Source organism: Excalfactoria chinensis, chromosome 2, assembly GCF_039878825.1.
Source record: "Excalfactoria chinensis isolate bCotChi1 chromosome 2, bCotChi1.hap2, whole genome shotgun sequence".
Taxonomy (NCBI): domain Eukaryota; kingdom Metazoa; phylum Chordata; class Aves; order Galliformes; family Phasianidae; genus Excalfactoria; species Excalfactoria chinensis.
Window position 1 is genome coordinate 38,760,094 of NC_092826.1, and position 23,211 is coordinate 38,783,304.

At 39.1% G+C, this 23,211-nt stretch overlaps 1 protein-coding gene across 3 annotated transcripts in view; it reads right to left on the bottom strand.

The window, feature by feature from the left end:
- SNTG1 (syntrophin gamma 1) overlaps positions 1-22,944 on the bottom strand; it is a 301,816-nt gene extending 278,872 nt beyond the window's left edge. For 2 of the 3 annotated variants that reach the window (XM_072328348.1, XM_072328349.1), the window contains exon 1: positions 22,612-22,751. The gene's annotated coding sequence lies outside the window, so the exon portion shown is untranslated. Of the gene's footprint in view, positions 1-22,611 lie in introns of all 3 variants that reach the window. The other variant, XM_072328347.1, reaches the window with a different exon arrangement.
- Between the last annotated feature and the right edge of the window lie 267 nt (positions 22,945-23,211).

Sequence of the window (23,211 nt, forward strand, 5' to 3'; positions counted from 1 at the left end):
ATAAAGGACTCCATTGGTGGATAGAGATTCAGGGGATCTCTGAGCTTGATAGTCTCAGTGTGTCTGACCTGAAACGAGCCAAGTCGCAGCTTTAGCCATTTACTGTAACTCAAAGCTCTTCTAAACAGATATTAAACTGCTGTTCCCTATAAAGCTCAATTGTGGAATAATTTCAGTTGTTGCCCTGTTTTCATTTCAGAATGATACAGGGAAAAAATACTGTAACTGTGAAGTCATGCTGTTAAAAGAATGTTTTTTCAGCTTTTTCTATCAGAATTCAAATACAGAAGTGTATTTAAAATAGAAGGCGGCACTGAACTAAATACAGATACAAAAACATCTTCACAGTGAAATGGAGTATTTATACTTTTAATTCCCCTAGCTTTACAATATAGCCATGTGCAGCAAATATCTCAGAAACCTTCACTGAGACAAACGGAGACTAATTACTGCTTGTGTGAGGTAATTAAGGGTACTTGTCAATATTTTACAGTGGAGGGAGTTAACTCAGATTAACAATTACATCAATCAGTAGAAGAATAAGAAAAGAAAAGGGAAGGGAAAGGGAGAAGAAGAGGGAGAGACTCTACTCAGTCTTCCAGCCACACTGTTCCAAGCCTGTAGCATAGCCTGGGATTCTTGTAGCCAAAGTGTAGGGTCTGACACTTGGTCTTTAATTTCATCCCACTGGCCTCAGCCCAACTATCCAGCCTGTTCAGATCACTCTGTAGATCACTCCTTCCTACTCCCAGGAAGATAACACCTCCTCCCAACTTGGTATCATCTGCAGACTTATTGAGGGTGCACTCAATGCCCTCATCCAGATTGTCAATAAAGATATTGAACAGAACAGGCCCCCAGCATCAACCCCTGGGGTCCAACATCATCTCTCCTGACCAGCACCAGCTGGATTTAACTCCACCCACCACCATTCTCATATTTTTTACTGTTTGGCTATAATTCAATAACGCATACATAGTGTGTGTGAATCATTTTTGGCTCCATAATCCTGAATTCCCAGGACCAGATACTATCAGGTACTTTCTAGAGACATCTGAGGGAGAAAAAAAAAAAAAAAAAAAAAAAAAAAAAACACAAAAAAGCATATTTCACTCTTGTGTTGAAAAACTGCCCATAACCTATTGAAAAGGCACAGACTGACAAATCTGCATGTTCAATAAAGGATTAAAATAGCAGTTTAAGTTGTTGATCCCGCTTCAGAGGTCGTAAGTAATAATTTCAGTTTGTAGATGATAAAACTAAGGAAAAAAGTTTTTTGACATTCATCAGGTCAAACAATCATTTATCGCATTCCTTATAAAAAAATTAAAAAGCATACAAATGCTACAGTCAGAACTCAATAAAAAATCCCAAATCAGCTCATGCCATATCACAAATCAAATAAGATAGACATAAAATAGGTCTATCAGAAACACCCGCGTCTTGTGCACATAAATCAAAAGAAAAACTAGCTCAAATGCACTTTAGAAACAAAAAGTCAGATGTTATTTTGTCACTTTGGGATGCAGATCAGTACTTCTGTGAGTTACATAACCAGAGTTCACTATTTAATTCCACTATTTTCATCCACATTGTGAATTCATCACATATTTTATCTGTAACATTGTTCTAATTTCAAGCTAAATGCAAGATTCCTACTTTCTTCCTTGACCCTCCTATCCCTGTAACCATGCCATCTCAAAAACTTACAGTATTGATTAACATATCATCCTATCTCCTATTAAAGAGGAGAACTTTATTACTCAGCTTCCCACTGAACTGTGACAAAGTTCATCACTGAGCTCTGTTATCACTGATGCTCTGTGCCACAAAGCTTAGGTAGCCAATTAAAAGAACACAATTATTAACAATAATAATAATAAAAACAGAAGGTTGTACTATTGCTGCAATGTTGAACAGCCACAAACCATAGCTTGTTATGGCTGTGAGACTGAACATCAGGTGGTACACAATTAGTGTCCATCTGCCAAAAGTCATCTAAACCTCTCCTGACAAAATTGCATCCAACTGTGTCAGTGGCAATCAAGTTCAGAGCCATTCACTCTTCCCTCACAGCATTCATAGCTACTCATTATTTTGCATACGTGAGAATTCCAATTCATTATCACACTTCATCCTATTCAGGGACTGCTGCAACACCTGGTGGGATATAGTTATTCGTTACTTAGAGTACCAAGATGGAGAACAGAAACATTTAATGGCTTCAGTGTAATGGCTGGGGGAAGCTTGGGATGCAATGATCACTAGATGGTAGAGTTCAAGATCTTGTGTGGAAGAAGCAAAGTAATAAGTAGAATTGCTACCCCAGACTTCAAGGAGAGCCAGCTTTTTTTTTGAGGAAATGGCCTCAAGTTGCTTCAGAGTAAGTTTAGGTTGGATATCAGGAAAGACTTCTTTACAGAAAGGGCTTTTAAGCACTGGAATGGGCTCCCCAGGGAGGTGGTTTAGTCACCATCCTTGGATGTGTTTAAAAACCATTTGGATGTGATGCTCAGGGCCATGATTTAGTGGCAGGTTGTTATGATAGTATAGTTAGGTCATGGTTGGACTCAGTGATCCTAAGGTTTTTTCCAACCTGAGTGATTCTATGATATAGTGTAGGAATTTCAGACTGAAGGCATGGAGTGTAAATTTATTTAACTTATGCATTCACTCACCAGCTACTATGGGAAAGAAAAACTATTTACCATACACATGCTGATTAGTGACATGAATCTTCATTGCAAAGTGGGTGTGTTTTTGTTTGTTTGTTTTTACAAAAGCATAAACTAGCAGCTTAAAAGGAAAGCAGCTAAGAATCACAAATAACCTGCCATCATGGCTGTACTAGTTTAAAACCTGTCTTAACGATAATGTAATTGCCTGCATTTCTGCACAGACACAAAGCAGCTTATAGTTGTTTTGCATATGCCTCAATGTCTACTTCCAGTGCAACATTTTGCATCAGCTTAATGAATGTAATGTTAAAATATATACTTCAGCAAGTTTGAATTACGTGCAGAATAAGTTTGCATTTTTTATCTTCAATTCCAAAAATCAGAGAAGGCAGTGATCTTGATGAAGCCAAACTATAGACTGGAAATTACAGTCATAACAACTGTAACAGCAACTGTAATTGATGTGTACTGTATATAGTGAGAGAGCAGTGCAACAGTGATTAACAGGATATCTTGACATTCTGATAGCTCACAGTGTGCACTTCCAACGTGGAAATATCCTGCCCCTGTACTCGGCATTGGTGAGGCCTCACCTCGAGTACTGTGTCCAGTTTTGAGCACCTCAGCACAAGAAAGATATGGAAGTACTGGAGCAGGTCCAGAGAAGGGCAATGAGGCTCGTGAAGGGCTTGGAGAATCAGCCCTACAAGGAGAGGCTAAGGAAGCTGGGGCTGTTTAGTCTGAGGAAGAGGAGGCTGAGTGGAGACCTTATTGCTGTCTTCCAGTACCTGAAAGGTTCTTACAGCGAGAGTGGGGCAGGTCTCTTCTCACTAGTGACAAGTGACAGGACGAGGGGAAATGGCCTCAAGTTGCGCCAGGGCAAGTTTAGGTTGGATATTAGAAAGAACTTCTTTACAGAAAGGGTGGTTAGGTACTGGAATAGGCTCCCCAGGGAGGTGGTTGAATCGCCATCCCTGGATGTGTTTAAGAGCCGTTTGGATGTGGTACTCAGGGATATGATTTAGCAGAGGTTTTTTTTTTTTAGAGATGGGGTACTGGTTAGGCTGCGGTTGGACTTGATGATCTTCAAGGTCTTTTCCAACCTGGGTAATTCTATGATTCTATGATTCTATGATTCTCAGCATGCCAGAAGCATCCTAGCCTGCCTGCTTCCCTTAGATGAACAGAGGCTCATAACACACGAGAAAAAAATGGAACTAAGGTAAACGGGCACTGTAAAGGATGAAACTGTTCATGCCTGTTCACTCCCTTTTGTCTTTTACCCATATTCATAGTCCCTTCTAAACATAAAATTTTACTGGTTGATTTGCTCCATTTTCCACTGTGATCAAGCCAAAAAGAGCTGCTTAGCATTCTTTGATAAGATGAAGCCTCTTCAGCGACTTTCATTGCTCACTGTTTCACAGTTACATCTGTGAGAACAACACTTGAAACACTGCCATTCGCTGAGGTACAAAGAATCATTCTGCAGCCATAATCACTTCCGTAATCATGACTGCCAATGCTTAAATGAAAAATAAAACTATGGATGAGGGAAAAAAGGGGGAAAAAAAGAAAAAGAAAAAAAAAGAAAAAAAAAGAAAAAAGAAAAAAAAGAAAAAAAAAAGAAAAAAAAAAGAGGATAAATTAGTATGATAGCATGCAAAATTATGAGAAGCATGGAGGTATTTATAAAAACTATGTGTACATAAAGACATAAGTATATATAAACTAGGCACTGATAATAACACTACCCCAACTAGAGGATAACTGTAAGACTCAGAAAACTATAACTACATAGTAAAAAGTAGCCTTTTACATTCTTTAAAAAAAAACAAACAAAAAAAATTAATTATAATGCAAGTACTCCTGGGCATCTGAAGCTGTTTAGAAATAATTGCATGCTTGCTTAAGATGTCAGTTCTTAATGTAATGGTCAGAAGCAAGAACCCTTGAAGAGTTTAGTACTGACAGTGGGACTGTCATTTCCACTATAAAAGCAAATTCAGCTCATCCTCGCTTCCTGCTCTAGTGCTTTAGGTGACATTTTTGTGGTCAAGACTTCATTCCTCAATTACAGAAGTCTAACCAACCTCTTCTGTCATGAGATCTCATCAAGAATATGCTTTAGCAATCACTGTGTGAAAATGGATGGTACAGATAACATGGACTACAAATTCCTTGACCTTGGGTGTAATTCAGATTGTTCTGAAGTGCTGTTTGCAATGGTCCACAGCACAGAGCAGCACACCTGGTATCATATGCACAGAATAATGTCTGTAGAGGAGGACTAAATGTTACTATTCCAGTTGAATAACTTAATGCCACTTATAAGCATTGTTTTCTACATTATTTAATGCTCAGGAACACATAAGAGGAATCCCGGTAAATTCCTTCACTGGAGGAGAAGAAACAACCACAAGGGTTTTGATCAACCTTAATCTATTTTAGCACGGATGCTTAAAAGTGACCAATGTCATCATTTCTCAGCCTGATCCTTACGTTTCATTTGTTTCATGCCCCAGGCTAGGTTTTACTGAATGAATCCATTTTTCCCAAAAAGATAAGTACCCACATCAACAAATTAATGTTCATTATAGTTCAAACAGAACAATATGCTTGCTTTGTTTTCCTTTGAAAGAAAATAATTTCCTAATAACTGCAAGGAAAAGGATACAATTCTTAGTACAGTTAATGCAGTTATAATTCAATCTAGTCCTAGCCATCAGCATAATTGCTAATATGTTCTACCCTCTTATTCATAAAGCTACCATGGGAAAAGATATCACAGAGTATTATGCATTCCCTGTAGCATTCCTCTTGGCTTCAGACCCAATGAACTTAGCTTATCTTTCTTCAGTGAGCTATACATTTATTAGACACACACAGCTCAATATTTTCATTTGCAATATAAACTTGTCCAATTTGTTTCCCAGGTCTCAAGAAGTGATTTGTAATCCTTTAGTAAATGAAAGTTACTTTAGCATATAATAACAATCCTAACTTATTTGCCTGGTTGCTGCCACCAGATAAAACAAATTTATTATTTTTTCTACTTATGTATGAAGTACACTGAGGGTACTAGAAGAAAAAGAAAATGCAGGAAAGTGAAATTATATATTCAGCAAAACGGGTTACTCATATGTGAAGACAAAAAAAGGAATGTAAATCCACCAGTATGTTTTAGTACTGCATATTTTAAAAGTCTTCTTGCTAAGAGCAAAATCCGTTGGTTTTCTTGTTAATGATGTGGGTGTGCTTGGATCATCTGAGCACTGATTGCTTTTTGGTTTAGAATTAGCCCATAAGATTAGCAGTATATCAAATGTATGAAAAGATTGCATGGAATTATACTCCTCAAACTTCACGTTTTCTGCAGCACATGTTCAATTCTTACACAGCATTCAAAACTCCAAGGAAAATTATATTTGGTGTTTCCCCTCTTTGCAAGGTTTAAGAAAACTCTCCAAAGAACAGACCATACTAATATATTTTGTTTAGTACGTCCAAATATTCCTGAGCAAATTTTGCAGTGTTCCTAAATCTGATATTCTATATGGGTCTCAGCTTCCCAAGAATACATAACTTGTGGCACAATTATTCTAACAGTAGCCCAAATCTGCTAGTATTTATTGCAGTGAAATTTTAATATTTACAGTAGATTTACATTCAGCCAGACAAGAACATTTTACCACTTCCATTCGTATAGAAAGCAATAGAGAGCACAAAGCCAACTTACAAATTGCACCATTTTTTTATATCAGTGGGAAGACTTTCCCTTAGCTCTAGTGGTAAATTGTTTAATAGTGTTTAAAAATGCAAATCAAACTGAATCCTACATTTAATTTTCAAGAGCACTGCATGAATACTGGAGGATCTCAGTCACTCTAGGAACAATCTTTCCACTCAAAAACAGGAACAATAAACTTTATCATTTTGCCTGAAGTTCACTGTAGTGGAACAGGGACCACAAGAAACAGCAAAGCTCAAAATGCAAAAATTTCTGTTTCTTATCAGTAAGCAAAAAATTCCACTGCACAGCTCTGTGTGTCACTAACTCAAGAATGAAAGAGTACAAAGTGAGCTTTCTCTCTGTGAAAGTGAAAAATGGTAGCTATTCTTAAAAAGAGTGGAAATCTGGCTTGGGAGACAGCCATGTCAATCAGAGGAAGGTAGAATGCAACAAAGGTTATAATTTTAATCACAAATAGGGGTTCTGGAAGTTTATCACTGCGTATTTGTATCAGATTTAAGACTCTCCTGTGCCTTAGAATGTTTTGTTGGACAGGTCTAATTTAAGGCTTCTACTGCTTTAATCTTTTTAATGGCATGATAATGAGCTATGGAGCCCAGAATTATGTGGCAAAAGGTTTTTAGCCTTTTAACCAACCACTTTCTTTGCAAAATGCCTACTGCCACTGATCACAGCACCTCTTAGCCCATTTGCTGAATGCTAGAATAATTTCCCCAGACTCCCAGCCGTAACTTAAAAAGCAATCAGCTAAATTAATGGAAGCTTGCATCTCATATCCCCAACTATACTAATAAAATGCTTTCCCAATTGTATCACAATTACCAATTCGGATGCAAAGCTTTAATTAGAACCTATAATGCATTTTCTATAAATACACAACTGTTTTTTTTTCTATGAAATACAGCATAGCACAAAAACAGTCCAGAGGGTAACAAAAAACAAAAGAACATGTCGATGTAGTCATCTTTATTTCTTAATTTGATTACCTTTGAAAATGAAGTTTCTGTTTTTGTGCTGCCTGTGTACGCCCACACAAAGGTCAAGTCTGAGAGCATACCTACATGTCTAAACAACTTCAAAAACAGTCATTAGTTTGCAGCCTCTTCCCAGTATTCAGCTTCAGCAAAATTGGCCATAGAGGCAATAAAAGTACTTCAAGGTATTATGCAAACACATAACTGGCTAAGATAGAGAATCCATTACTAATCCTATTGGCAATTAGCTCATCCACCAGGGATGTGAGCTTTTATTTTTGATTCATAATAACCTACCCCCACAAAATAAAGTGAAGACAAATGAAAACATTGCTTGCAGAATAAGTAACTGTTGTGGAAGAACTGAGATACAATAGTGACGGGACCACAAAGCTACATATCTAAACACAATACAGGCAAGCCCAACATGGATTATCCCATTAAATAGAAAACATCACACAATTCACAGTGCTATGCCATCATACTGTATTGAAACAGTAACTTTTCAATAACCAGAGTACAGACCTCAAGGTGAGGTAGTGTGAATATCAACTACAGTGGTAGACTCAGGATAACAAATCCACTGTGGAAGAGAGAAGCAACATTGCCAAAATCTTGGCAGACACTGTATGCAAGGAAGGCAAATGGTAAGTTGTAAGTTGTTTAATATCTCACATCAGTGACTAATGCACTTGCTGGCTGGTTTCCACTGCAGAACCAGTCAAGAAGATCACAATTGCCAGCTCCTCTCCCTGTTTTAAGGGGATGACTCCTATGCTGCTACTACAGCATTACTTATACAGTGTCACTGACTTCTACACACACGTGCCCAGTATATTAGAAGCCTTGCCAAAACATGAATACTTAGTGAGATGGTGTATTCATCCTAGCCTCATTCTGGTTGTTATCAAAGCATCTGATTCTCATAAGCAATGATTTCATTTCCATAAACTAGTAACAATCCCTCAAAATGCTACACACCAGCAGGAAAAAGAAAAATACATTCCACCTAAAGCTGTAACTATCAGTAAGGCAGTTCACATTGCATGAGGGTGCATGATCTCGAAGTCTGTGCTGGCCAGAGGCCTTGTTACAAGAGTAGCATTTCCCTTCACTCCTTCACTGCTTATTTTTTAATTCCCTACAGCAAATAGCGAATACAGAGGTCAAACAGCTGTGTGAAATTTTTGTTGTTCAAGCTGTTTATGTCCTTTTGTTGTATTTTTAAACTAAATTCAATGGGTTTAAGTCCAAGAAATTTTAACATTAACCACTGTCATGACTACCATGAAATGCTGAAGAACATGAACAAAAGCAAGGAAGTTTTGTCAAGCTGGAAGTGAATTTCTAGGTAATCTGTCCTTGTCTGCTATGCACTGCCTCAAGGCAGATGTCTAGAAATATTCACTTCAAGCAGCCTCCAGAATTTCACTAAATGAATGGGTATTAACTATTAATTAAATATGCAAGTGTCACTATTAAAAGAAAAAAATATTATTTTTATGCTCTACGATAGGACGTTTTAATACTAAAGAGCATATGTTAGGTAGATTCTATCACTGCAGTAAGAGGAGAAAAACAGCAAGGAACAAAATTTCAGTCACTCAAAAAGGAGATGCTGAGATCTCACATAGTTATATAAAAATATTCAAAATGAACCACTGAACAAAAGTTCTCATTTAGGCTAGAAATCAGCTCCAGATGAAAGTTAAGTTAGTCAACAATTGAAGGTTATAAAAGTAGACAAGCAAGTTTTAAGTAGGACATTTTTACTTTCATTTGAGACAAAAGTATGTTTTACAGAAATTTCAAGGGAAGAAGAGGCAACCAAGATGGTAGTGGATGGGTGGCAGCAATGAAAATCTCAGTAAGCTGCTAAGTACAGAACCTAATAAACATCTTTACTAAGCAAAACCACTGAAAATAGTGTTCTTCAACTTGATGTGAGGAAGGAGAAACACAAAAGGCATGAGAAGGACAATGCAGTCAGAATAACAAGCCTGGAAGATGACCCCCAGCAATGACTGTGACTAGGCCTCAGTACACGGCATGAAAAACAAAACTATGCACATTATATAAGAGAAGCCACAGGAACATCCAGTTCAGTAATTTGGCCATTGTCGATATCAAAACTGGATTTAGTACAGTTTTCTAAATCCCAGTACTACCTAGGTTGGTAAAGGTATTCAGTATATCACATTTAAACATACCGGCAAATCATAATATAAATACTGAACTAAGGATCAATCATCCTCAAAAAAAAAAAAAAAAAAAAAAAAAAAAAAAAAAAAAAAAAAAAAAAGCTAAACGTGACCTGCACTCAAATTATTTATGTCATCATCCCTTTGAGGAAAAATAAATAAATAAGTAAATAAAAATTGGCTGAAAAGCAAAAATTCAACATCCTGACAGTTTAAGAGTAATATATATACAATTTAAGACAACTATTCTCTGCATAGATGCATCTTTAACCCGTCACAGAAACAAACATTACGCCTTTAGTTTTAAGACAAGTTGCCAAGTCTTTTTAACTAAAGTTGCTTTCACTTCTATCGTGATGGCACCTTGTACCTCATTAAAAGATGTGCCATCTGTGCTCACTACTTTCCATGTGAACAATAAAGAAACATTCTCCATTTCAAGCACTTACTATTTCTACTTCAAATTAATTTTATACCTCTGTTATGATCCTAACACTGCTGTTAAAGGATTTTTACACTGAAGATAACGTAACTCGCAGAAATATGCAAGACTAACTGCATATTCTCCTATAAGCAGCTTCTACAATCCAAGAAGAGAGCAAGAAAGAATCTCCTGCTGGCTATCTGAAAACATGGGAGCTGAAGACCACAACATCTAACAAGGAAGGTAATCACAGAATCATAAAGTGGCTTGAATTGGAAGACATCTTACAAATCATCATGCTCCAACCTCTTGCTGCAGGCAGGGCTGCCACCCACCCTATTGGGCTCCCCAGGGTCCCATCCAACCTGGCCATGAACACCTCCATGGACAGGACATCCACAGCTTCTACAGGCAGCTTGTGCCAAAGCTTCACTATCCTCTGGTAAGAAGAAACACTGCATCAATCATGCCTGTGAGAAAAAAACAGAACCGTACGTGGCCCAATATTCCCTGCAAGGCAACAAGAGGGTTACTGCTACAAGCAACTATCTGCAGCACTTTCACTGACACCTAAGAGGAAATACCATATCTTTGTAAATAACAAGGATGTCACTGCAGAAATCTCTGATATGCATCATCTACTTTCTTTTAACAGGAGCTCCCCAGCAAAGCCCCAGACAGCAGGTGGCTACTCAGATGGAAGGGACTGCCAGATAAATCGCTTCACACTTCAGAAGCTGCCTAATACGTATCAGTAAATCAAAGACTTCCCCGAATGATGAAGACTGAGCTTGCTGTAGAAGAACATCCTCTCAGTGGCTGAGGTAGACAGAACTGATTCAGTCACAAGTCATGCCTGCCATGCTCTGACAAAACATCTGCACTCTCCTTCTAAGCAAGCTCACAAAAGCTGTGATGAAGATTATCCCAAGAACCACTTCTGTATATACAGAGCAACATGCAGTCTCCTTACAGCAACTACAGAGCCTTCTGATTAGGAGAAGCAGCATCCTTTTATCTATATATCTGCTGCATACACAGCAACAAGTTTACCACTTAAAAATGCCTTTATATTTCATAACTCATAAAAACCTCCATTTTCATCAAATAAAGAGGCTGTTTCCTGGAGCCCAGACTCAGCCATAAGAGCTAATTCTGGCTCTTTTCATTTCTGGACTCTACTAAAGAACACTGTACAAATAACGCAATATAGACAGATTAAAAAGAATCATTATTTACTTAAAATATGAATTTTCACAGTCTGGGAAGTAGGATCATAAGAAAACACACCAAAAGAAAAAAGCGTTACTGGAGCTGAAAGACAAATATTCAGTCAATTGCCTATTCGCAATCAGTCCACACTAAAAAGATATCACTAGAGACAGTATCATATGGCATTACTGTGAATATTTAAATGCTAGATCCAGAGATTGCAGGCCAAGAGTTTTAAATTATCCTGAGGTATTGAGGTACAGGAATAGTAGTGGGACAAATAAGAAGAAAACTGTCCCTTCTGAATTAGCTTTATTCAGTACATCATGGAGTATCTTTTCCATGTATTAGTGAATAAGGACCTGGCTAAGCCAGATCCCCTAGCCAGCCTACAGCTGTGTAGCATGCTGATCTATTATTCCGCCTACAGTAATTATATTTCTTCACTGATTTTTTGCTTTCCTTTATTTTACAATTTTAAACAATACATCACCCTAAACATATCATCTGGATGCAGACTCTACAGCAACACATATCCTAAATCAAAGGATGCACAGATAAGTGCTATTAGTATATTGTGTTATTCCCAATGTACAGCATCTTGCATGTGTGCTCCCTGGATTTGTCTGCATAGTCAAAAACACACACAAACGTCAGACAACACCCCTTATCAGCATCCTGAAAGTGCCCTAACGCTGTGTATATAAGAACTTTGTGGAAGAGACCATAATTTCGTTACCTAACATTTCTCTGTGGTATTTAAAAGCATATTTTCCACTGTTTCTCATATTTTTTAAATACAAGAGTACTCCAGTCAGATAATGTAAAAAACACCTTTTACTTAAAAGACTATTTACGTAATTGTACCTGCTTCTTAAATTAGCAAAATGCTTTTATGAATAAACAGATGAGTGTTTGGGACAAAGCCACAAGTTTCAAATGCACACAGGGCTTACACTCAAATAGAGATTACTACAACAAGTGCATATTTGCATGTTTTAAAAATAAAGCAGTAGCATCTCCAACTATTTACATGCCATTAAAAAAATGCAGAATAGTTAGTTGTAACTCCAAGTAAGTACAGCATGCAGTTTTTTTGCTCTTTAAATGTGTGCAGAGAAATTAAGTATGTAGAAAGATTTAAAATGTTTTTCACCACCCAGAGATGATGGCTCTGCTGACATAAAATGAAGAATGTATGTTAATCTTGTGCATCACTTTATGACTGTAGTAATATTGACACCTGACCCACAAAAGCAGCCTTCTCATCCACAGTGTCAAAAGTAGTTAATATTTAAAAAGGAAACAATCATAATTTCACACTTTTACAGTTGTGTTTAGAGGTGGTTCCAGCTATCTGTTCCAGCCATATTTCCAGCCAATTGCCTAGCCAATTTTTTTGAAGAAAATCAGAATTGTGAAATGAGATTCTTAACTCTGCTTAATCCCGGTAAAATATTTTAGAGTCTATTGTAAAAATAAGCACACACCCAAAGCCCTATTTGTCTTGAGCCAGATCACATAGAATCATAGAATTACGCAGATTGGAAAAGACCTTGAAGATCATCAAGTCCAACCGCAGCCTAACCAGTACCCTAATTCTAAAAGCCCTGCACTAAATCATATCCCTGAGTACCACATCCATACAGCTCTTAAACACATCCAGGGATGGCGATTCAATCACCTCCCTGGGGAGCCTATTCCAGTACTTAACTACCCTTTCTGTAAAGAAGTTCTTCCTAATATCCAACCTGAACTTGCCCTGGCGCAACTTGAGGCCATTTCCCCTCGTCCTGTCATTTGACACTAGTGAGAAGAGACTTGCCCCACTCTCACTGTAAGCACCTTTCAGGTACTGGAAGAGGGCGATAAGGTCTCCCCTCAGCCTCCTTTTCCACAGACTAAACAGCCCCAGCTTCCTTAGCCTCTCCTCATAGGGCTGATTCTCCAAGCCCTTCACAAGCCTCGTTGCCCTTCTCTGGACCTGCTCCAGCACCTCCATGTCTTTCCTAAACTGTCTTTCCACATAGATATACATGTATGACAGGGCAAAAAGGAAAAGCAATCCAGATGATTTCTACATCTCTCCTACCATGAAACAATCTCTTAGAAATTTTTATATTGCTCCTAGTGCACAATGACATCAATTTCAGACAGCCTTAAGAATCAGAGCATCCCAACTGCATCCTCAAATTGACCTGTAGGAGCTGTCTGAGGATGCAACTGAATTTCTGCAAATGAGGTCCTGCCTTAAACATGGGGAACTCATGGGACTTTCAGAAAACAGTGACACAGCTGCAGAGTTTCCTAGACATTTCTCAGATAGACAGAGAAAACACTTTCAACAAGCCTCCTTCTCATGAGTAGCAGGTCCATAATTCAAGGACATATTTCAATTACTGAACAAGTGCAATCATGTGAAGCACGACTTTCCCCTCAAGAACCCCAGCAGCAGCTCTCTCATCAAACATCTTGCTTCTAACAGTTCTTTGTCTGCTTTGTATAAAAACCTCAACTATTCTCCTTTTCCACTTTTCAAGGGTCATATATATATCTTCTCTCCATCACAGCATAAAGAATTGAAAAAGCACGCCCACTGCATTTCTCTACATCTTTCTTCTAGTCGGCTTAGATATTTACTACCCCAGTTACTGACAGTATCAGGCGTACAGTCCTATAGCCACTAAAGAACTGTACAGAAGGCTTACTGCTGCATACACATGGTGGTCAGTTCTACTATGTAGTAAATAGGGGAAGTGTTTTGTCATTTTAGACTCCTATGAATAAAAGGTGGGGAAAAAAAAAAAAAAAAAAAAAAAAAAAAAAAAAAAAAAAAAACTCCATAGTGAAAAGCATCAAAGTTCCCTATCTGTACCCTTAAAATGCCTGCTATCATTCCTATCCTTCTTCCTAATGAACAGCTACACTGCAGCTTAGCAGCCCATTATAGCACTTAGTGTTTGTCATTCTATCTGCTGAATAGCCATTACTAATGCCCTTTGTAATCAGAAGTCATTAAAAGTTTCTGCTGCTTTTGGTAAACATTTTGTTTATGTACAGAAATGCTACATTTGAATTGTTTCCCTAAAGAAAGAATTAGGGGAAGGAAGTATATAGATTTTTCTAGGATTTTAGCATTGAAATTTCAAGAATAGCTCCTGGCTCTACCACTGATGTCACCATGGTAAGGACATCTCGGGTGAGTAATTCCCATTAAAGATATAATTTCTCCCTGCATGAACATTTATAACCTCTAAGGTCAGTAGCTGTATCACACCTCATTCTCCTAAGAAACCACATATAGATACATTCACCTGCATAAAAGGGTAAGTTCCTGACTATGATTTCCTATGGCAATAGTTTACTATAGCTTACCCCTTCAGTACTCAGGGCACACACAGCCTGTGGGTATTCTCATGCAGCACTTCACACTGGGTCTTAAACTTTCCCTACTGTTAGTCACTAGGAAGCAAAACTGATTCTTCTCTGCTATATTTTCTCTTTAGGAAGGGCAGGCATCATGTCTTTTCATAACGTTTAAGAATTTAAACAACTTCTGCAAATGAACACTGGGCAAGGCCATCAAAAGACACTCCTAGTAGGAGCTGTACCAAGGTATAACTTCCCCAAACTTATTCTCACGGACCTAAAAGCTTCTCGGCTGCTTGTCCAGATCACTCGAGTCAGAACATCTAACTACACAGAATTACTTGAAACCACTGGATTCTTGAGGCTGAAATAAAGAACTAGTAAAAAATGTTGTGTGAGCTCCTACTTCACCCCCAAAGTACTTCTCCACTGCCCCAAGAACCTGTCAGCAGCTGAACACTATGCAGCTGTTCACACTGCCCCAAAGTGGGATGGGAGAGAGAACTGGAAAGAAAATAGAACTAGCAGGCTGAGACAAAAGCTGTTTACAAAGCCAAGTGTAACATGGATATCCACAAGGACTCACCTCACTGACCAGCACACAGCACCCCATGTAGCAATCAGGTCCCATCCAACCTACAGCTTCACATCCCTCTGCATGGTGCCACATGATACAAAACAACCCCAGCCTCATTCTGGCACCAGTACCAACCCCACCTCACCCCTACTCCCATCATCACGGCAGCAGCTGTGCCAGCACAGCTGTCCTCTCATCACTCAGCGACAACCAGCACTTCAGCCTGCTCTTAACCAGCTGAACCCAGGACATACCCATATCCCATAGGTTCTTGCAAACACATCAGGCACCAGATCCAGCAGCTGAGGGACTGAAGGTTCACACTTTTGCCAGATGACTTTTCTGGAATAGAATGTTCTCCTACAACATTGGCCATTCCATCTCACTAGATCAGATTCCCTTTAAAAAAGTATTCAGGGATGGGATCCCTTAATATTTAAAACATTTCCTGAGTTTTACTATCACCCCCATCCCTGTCAATCAGGAATCTGAGGACTCTGCATACAGAATCACAGAATGGCCCGGGTTGGAAGGGATGTCAAGGATCACAAATCTCCCCCCCCCCCCCCCCCCCCCCCCACACACACACACCACCACAGGCAGGGCCATCAACCCATCAACCTCCACATGTAATACTAGACCAGGATGCCCAGGGCCACATCCAACCAGCCTTGAACACCACCAGGGATGGGCATCCACAACCTTTCTAGCATAACATGTCTCTGACTGACAGACCTTTCTCATAACTAAACATATCTGCCAATCTCCATGTTAGTATCTTGCTTTACAGAATTTCCCATCTTATGCATGGTAAAAGCAATAGTTGTACATCAATTATTTTAAGATTATGATGTTCGGTACATTAGCAGTTTTCTCTAGAGACAATAGAACAAGACTGGACCAGGAAGCATATTTAGTTCCTGCAAGTCTGATGTAATAAGGCCTACAGTGTCACAGAACCTCTTCCAAAACTCATCTTTACGTCATTATTTCCTTAGGGAGGGGGGACCAGGAAGAGGTGTGGCAGGACAGAAGAGCTCAGAATGAAGCGTGAAAATAAAGAAGTTATTTGAATAAATAAATAAATTAAAATATATTAAGAAAACTGCATATAATGTACTAATTTAAGAGAAAGAAGATCCCAACTAATTTCTGTAGGTGCTGGATTGTGCTTTTAGAATTTCCCAAAGAGAACCAATCCCCAGCATTTCTTGTTTTCCCATTTCCCAAAATGCTTTTCCACAAAAAAAAACATGGCTTTGCTGAGGTTAGGCAACTGCAGCTAATTGTGAAGAGCTATTATACAAGCCAAAATAAAATCAGATTTCAAAGAGGAAAGGCCTTGGGAGCAATCCTGTAAACACACAGTACACAAAGAATAGCATATAAATATTAATAAACAATTGTATATAAACACACAGAAGCAAAGCACAAAAATCTACAGAATCTTGGGCTTGAGAAAACAATGTGGGACGCAAACTGTACTATATGAAGTGAATAAGAAACACAGATCATTAACCATGAAATTCTAGTTTCAGGAAAAAAATATTGTAATCTCATTATGAAGATGTTAAAAAAAAAATAATATTAAAAGGTACATAAAAGAGCATGTTGCATATGAGCACCATGATAAATGGGAATATCTAATCACCACTAACAACTGGGTTTCTCCATTAATCAAAGGATGCAGTGAATGCAGTCTCAAAAAAAATAAAGCTTTTCCTGAAAACCAAAAACCACAAACCACAAGAAAACATTGCAAAAACAAACAAAACAAAACAAAAAACAGCTACATAAATGGCATTGGGAACATAGTAATACAACACAAAGAATGTATAATAACTGATCAGTGAGATTAGCATCATCTCAGGTGAAAGCTATTGAATACAGTAAAAATGGAAGTTGCTTCATAAAACAGATTAATAACATGAAATTTAGATAAACTTAATTAAGACATCTCAAGCAAATAGACTAGACAAACTTCTAATTACTTAAAACAGTAACTTGTGAAAAGAAGCATGTTATAAGCCTTTACTACAGATGCTTAAGAATTAACTAGCTGAAAGACTAACGGCATGGTATATTTGTGCATTCAATTATTCAGGAATGTTTTTCCTAATTTCAGTGACTTAAAGAAAAATGAAAGGTGATAATCTTCAGGTGCTGTCATATTTCTATATACATTGCCTATATATTTTCCTTAGAAATGTCTACCAGTAAGCTTTTGCAAGAAAATTATATATATATATATATGTATATTTCACATATGTCACTGTATTTTACTAAGAGACTGCTTCAACTGAAAAGGCAGTGCAGTAATTTTTGCATTTATATTAATAGAGATGTTTATTTTGCCAACAGGGGAACCCTGCTACTAACTGTGCCCCTGACAGCAGCCAATCACGCCATATTCATAGTGCATTAACCACTCCAGTTTCTTGGAACTACAGCACCACTTTGCTTTTAAATCTATTCCTCATTATTAAAGCCTAACGGTGATTTTGAAAAGACTTCTTTTTATTGTATATTACCCTCTGTGTTCATAAAGTTGTTTCATAAAAAGAGAAAAATAAAGAATTAGAGTGAAGACACTCCAGTTTTTAAAACCCATAGGCCTGACACTGATTGCTATTCATAAATCTATCCCCAATGAAGTGCTCAGAGCACGCGCTGGTGTGTATTTTACTACATAACAAGAAGCGCTCTGCATGGATCGACCCTCTATATATTGCCTCATAAATGTTTGCCACTTAATAACTGGTTAAAACAGGTGTAGAAAGAGCTGGTTGTGAATTCTGCTGCATTTAGGAACATTCAGCTGTGATACCAACTGATAATGCACACAGGCAGACAGCTGTGTGTGATGAAATCTAAAGCTACAAGACAAATGCAGGGCCATTGATTTTCGCAGCCTTTTTCACTCCAAAAAAATAAAAAAAAATCTGATTAATGTACATCAGTTCTCAAAGTCTGTTTATAATATATATGAAATGATAAGAGAGAGAGAAGAGATGCAAACATAATTCTAATTGCTTTACTTCTTTAGAGGTCAAAAGCAAGCCAAGAAAATCAATGCCCATTTGTGTTGCAGAAGCTGAAACATACAGTTCATTATTCACAACTGTTAAAATAGTCAATCAAAACATTTTGCCATGTAGATGACTAGAAAAAGCTATCTCACATAATTCTGAATGACGATACATTTAGAAACAACAAAGCATTTTACAAAAAAAATTTCAGAAACAATTATGCAATTAAGAATCCATATTTTTATAGTAAGGCCAGTGATAATGACTATATGATGGATGAATATCAAAATCTGATAAGAGTTTCAATAAGATGGCATTATTCCTGTTGAAATCACTGAGCATTTTACACTAAGTTCAATAAAAAATATTGAAATAATGTTTATACTAAAGAGCAGGACAAGTTCCTATCATTTGTACAGGAAGATTTGAACGTTCCTTTAATTTCTGACAGAAAGAAAAACAAATGTTGATGATGACTTTCCCATGCTTGTTTTTCATCAGACCTGGCAAGAAACACTCAAACCTAAGAGCAAGAAGCAAATACATTAAATAAATAAATAAATAAATAAATTCAGTCATTTTGAGATTAGGTCTAGATTATAACTACCTGCAGAATTATCAATTGACAACAATCAGTTGAATACATGGTAACTGAAACTGTAAGCTCCTTCACAGCCCTTAACCTCAACCACATCTCACACAGGAATTGCAGTGGCCACTAAAATAAATCCTGCAAGCACCATTGTCAGAGATGAACTCTACCTCAAGTCTTGTTCCAACCTGAGAACATCCAAATTCATTCTGAGGGCAAAAATATTTACTTAATAAATCAAAAACAGAAAGTCCTCAAGAAAAAATCCAGCCCTTAGCTTCTGTTCCTCTAAATTCATTACACATCTCTCTGCCAACCCTTTTGGCCAGCTTCTGCTAATTACTGAAGATAAAACTCATAGTAGCAAATGACAGTGACAACCATATCAGAAGTGCACAATGAAGAAAAGCTTTGCTTCCTTATTACATAGCTCCTCTACTTTGTAGTGAGTAGATACTGTCACCTATTATATCAGCCTCTGAAGATGGACAGGTCCTTCCCTTTAGAAAATGACCATATGTGTAAATGTCACTAACAGTGTCTCCACTGCATCCCCTGGTGTAGATTAGAGCAGTACATTTGAGGTATAATCTGTTCTTTTTTTCTTAATGTGTGCTTTCTCTCCTTTCTCTAATCTGCAACAGGAATGCAGAAAAATCAGGTTAGCTGCAATGGCAAAAAGACTTTCAGACTCCTCCAGTTGTGGTAGGTAAAATTCAAGGTAAATACAGAAGGTCAGCTGTGTAGTCATGCTGAGCCAATGTCACAGCAGACTGTCAGAGGAACATGTTGATGCAGCAGACTTAAACTGGGATTCAACGCACCCACATTCAGGTCTCTTGCTGGAAACCTGAACCAAAAGAACAGCCATGAGAAGGGCCATGAAAGAGTGAATGCTAAACCCACCTGACATTTTTTTTGCTACAACTCCTTACCTTTTTAACAATGTATGCAAGCAAACCTAGAGATGACTATTGGTAAGGAATACTGACAGTGTTCATGGTGGCTCAGACACAAGGACCAATGCTAAGTTACAAGCATGAAGAAATGGTGCTTATCTGAGAAATACAGAGTGAAGAACTGAGAAGAAACTATAAGTATATATATATTTATATATTTAAGAATCACAGAAAAAACATACTCATCTGGGTTGGACTGACAAGCAAAACCTTACTGAACTGTTGATAATGTTTAATTTTGCTTACAGGGCTTTCTGTCAGTTGATGCAAGTTATGCGTGACAAGCCAAACAGCACATCTGAGCAAATATAGGGGGAAAAAAAAAATCAGGAAAGAACTGTAATATCTTAACCTGAAATCTCAGAATCAAGTCAATATCTTCTCTATTAAAAAGATCTGTATAACATTATAATAAAAATGCCTGCCATAAAGTTGAATGTGCTGTACTTTGGAAATCTGTAATTGAAAAAGGTACAAGCAAACTGTGATAAAGCACATTAGAGAGAAGGCTTGAAGAGCTTTACAGTAAATGGTACAATTGACATTCTCTAGTTTTTAAAATTAAGAACTACACATAATTTAAACTGAAGTATGTGGAAAAGTTCCAGATCAAAGATAAAGAAAATATCTGAAGATAAAGGGTTTTGATCAGTATCTTAGAAGTCATTGCTTTGTAATTTTATCCTTAAAGACTTCATGTCCTACCTTCCCTCTTTCAAGTCCCCAACAGAAAAAGAAAGGTTTCCTTTTTCTACTAGATTCTGTGAAAACTTGCTTCTTCAGCCATGTAACAATAATTTCTCTGTTAGTGAAAGTCTAGAGCAGTATGTTCTTTAATTCAGTGATGAGGACCTTCATTAGATCATCTCATAGCTATTGGGCAAGATACTGCAAAAGCCAAATGATATATCAGTAAATTATGTTTTCTTCCTCTTGAGGAAAAGAACGAGTATAGCGTTTGATTAATTTGAAGAACTGAAAAGAAATAAAAGAGCTCCATAATTTGTATCAGGAGTGACAAAGCTGACGCTATTTTTAAAACCCACTTATTTATAGAATCAACTATAAGCAGTTAATTATATTAATTGTGGAAATCGCCACTACACTACATAGCCCAAATTAATTCAGATCAGTGCATTCTTCACTGTTTCGTGTTCTCCCTTGCACATGCCTAGTGAAAGCCTGCCACTCTGCAACAGAGGAAGGAATTACTACAACAAAACCAGAGGAGCACTTAGTCAAAAACTGTTCTTTGTTGATATGACGCAGAAGCTGTTTAAAGTAATGGATTGATTCGTGTCCCAATATCTTTCAACACTTATTCTAATTGTGTTTCACTGTATCTCCAGGCAGTTAGAAATACAAACCACAGGAAAGCTATCCTGAAATTGCACTGAAACAAATGACATTCCCCTCTGCCTTATAACCCACAGAGAGCTTTGTCCAGTTACAGGAAAGGCTTACTTTATCTTTCTGCTTTAAACTCAAGTTAGTTACTGGCAAGTCAACAGCTTTTAATCCAGTTAGATTTGCTAACTATCTATGTAAAACATCTGTTGCAGCCCATTAGAAGATCTGCTCCTGTCAGCAAAGCAATGTGCCTTAACTTGAAGAGCTCCAAGACTGCCCCCAAACATCTTGCTACAGATCTCCCTGATTAGAAAAAGAAATATCCCAAACTCCTCAGATGTTTCATGCATGCTGACATTTCTACAAGAGCTTCTAAGATCGTAACTTATTTCATCCCTGTGAGTGAGCTATTTCTCCAAGCCTGTACACACACCATGACCAGTACCTCTGCTGAAACTACTGTGTTCAGTTGAACACTGCCAGAGCTCTTAGTGAAGTGTCAGAGCTGAACTATAAATCTGTATAACTGCTTTTATTCTGTGATGCTCCTGTGTTCGAACAGAACGTGCATCAAGGTCACTGTACAGAATTGTAGTTTTCAGGCTCAGAAAGAAGATGCTAAAGAAATCAATACCAGCAAACTTAATTAAACACAGTCTGAAGTTCTGTCTGCTCCCAAACTGGCACAGGAATCATTTCTCTATTCCCTGCAATCCACAGGCAGGTGCTTTGTAGATAGGGGAATACAGGCTGTTAGCTTAAACACTATCTGTGCTGAACAGTGAACAGGAGGGTTTGTCCTCTGCAGCGTGACAGGTCTGTTCAGAGCTCTTTGAGGTTTTAGCAGGAGATCACAGACTCATGGGCCTGTTCCTGTGGAGTTCCTCCAGGAGCAGAATTAGCCCCCTGCCTGCTGCCCATGCTCTGCATCCTGAACATGTCACAGTCAACTTTCTGTTTCACGGCATTGCCAAATACAATAATAGGTAGCCACGGGTGAAAGCTAGCAAGCAAACAAGATCGAGTAAACCATATCCTCGCAGCAAAAGCACCTCAGAGGAAATCCCCAGGTAGGACACCAGAAAGTTAAAGGCATCAAAATCAAAACTCCAGCTTCACTATCTTAATCCCTGACAGGGTCTGAAATGCTCACACGCAGCCTGCCGCTGCCAGAAAGCAATTACGAATCTCCTACAATTGAGTTACAGCCCAGCACAAAGGAAAAGGCATTTCACACTAATTCCTGTAAGTCACCATTTGTTGCAGCTGTACGCGGGCACCCCGCACCCAGTGCTCCCCCAGCGCCGCGGCGCAGCGCGTACCTTTGGGATGCGGGACCGCGCTCCCCTGCAGCCCAGCCCAGCCTGCCGGGAGACTGAACTCCAAACCCGGCGCAGGCAACCAACAGCTGGAAGAAGTCAGGGGAAAAGCCAGGGAAAAATATATATATATATACATATAAAAGCATAAAAGAAAGAAAAGGAGCGCTTACTTGCCAGTACACGACCGCCGGGCGACCTCCTCTCAGCTGGTGAAACGGGCTGCCCCCGCTCGTCCTCCTCGGACCGCTCCGTGCTATTTCCAAAATATTTCCCCCGGGCGCCGGCACATCTCCGGGCTCACTAGGAGCGCGCAGGGAGTCCGTCCGCCGCGCCCCCGAGCCCGGCGCCCATGGTGCCAGCCGCAGCCCCGGCCACTCTCGCTCCTTCCCTCCGGGGGCTAACACGGCATCGCACCGATCTGCCGCCGCCGGCTTCAACTCCGCCGCTGCGCCGAGGGGCAACGAGGGGCTCCCCGCGTCCTTCCCGGAGACGGAGCGGGGCGCCGGGCGGGGGAGTACGGGGAGGCAGCGCCGCCCCTCCGCGGCGGCGAGCGGCCAGGCGAGGCGAAGCGAGGAGAGGCGAGGCGGCGCGCCGCCGCCACCGCGGCCGCAGCCCGCCGCGGCGATGCCGGCCCCGCCCGGGACCCCCGCCCGCCGCTCCCGGGGCGCTCTGTGACGCCGCCCCACCGCTGCTGACGCGCGGCCCTCCCCCGAGCCGGCCTCTGTGGCGGAGCTGGAGGTTGCCGGGACGCGTGGAAGCCGCGCGCAGTG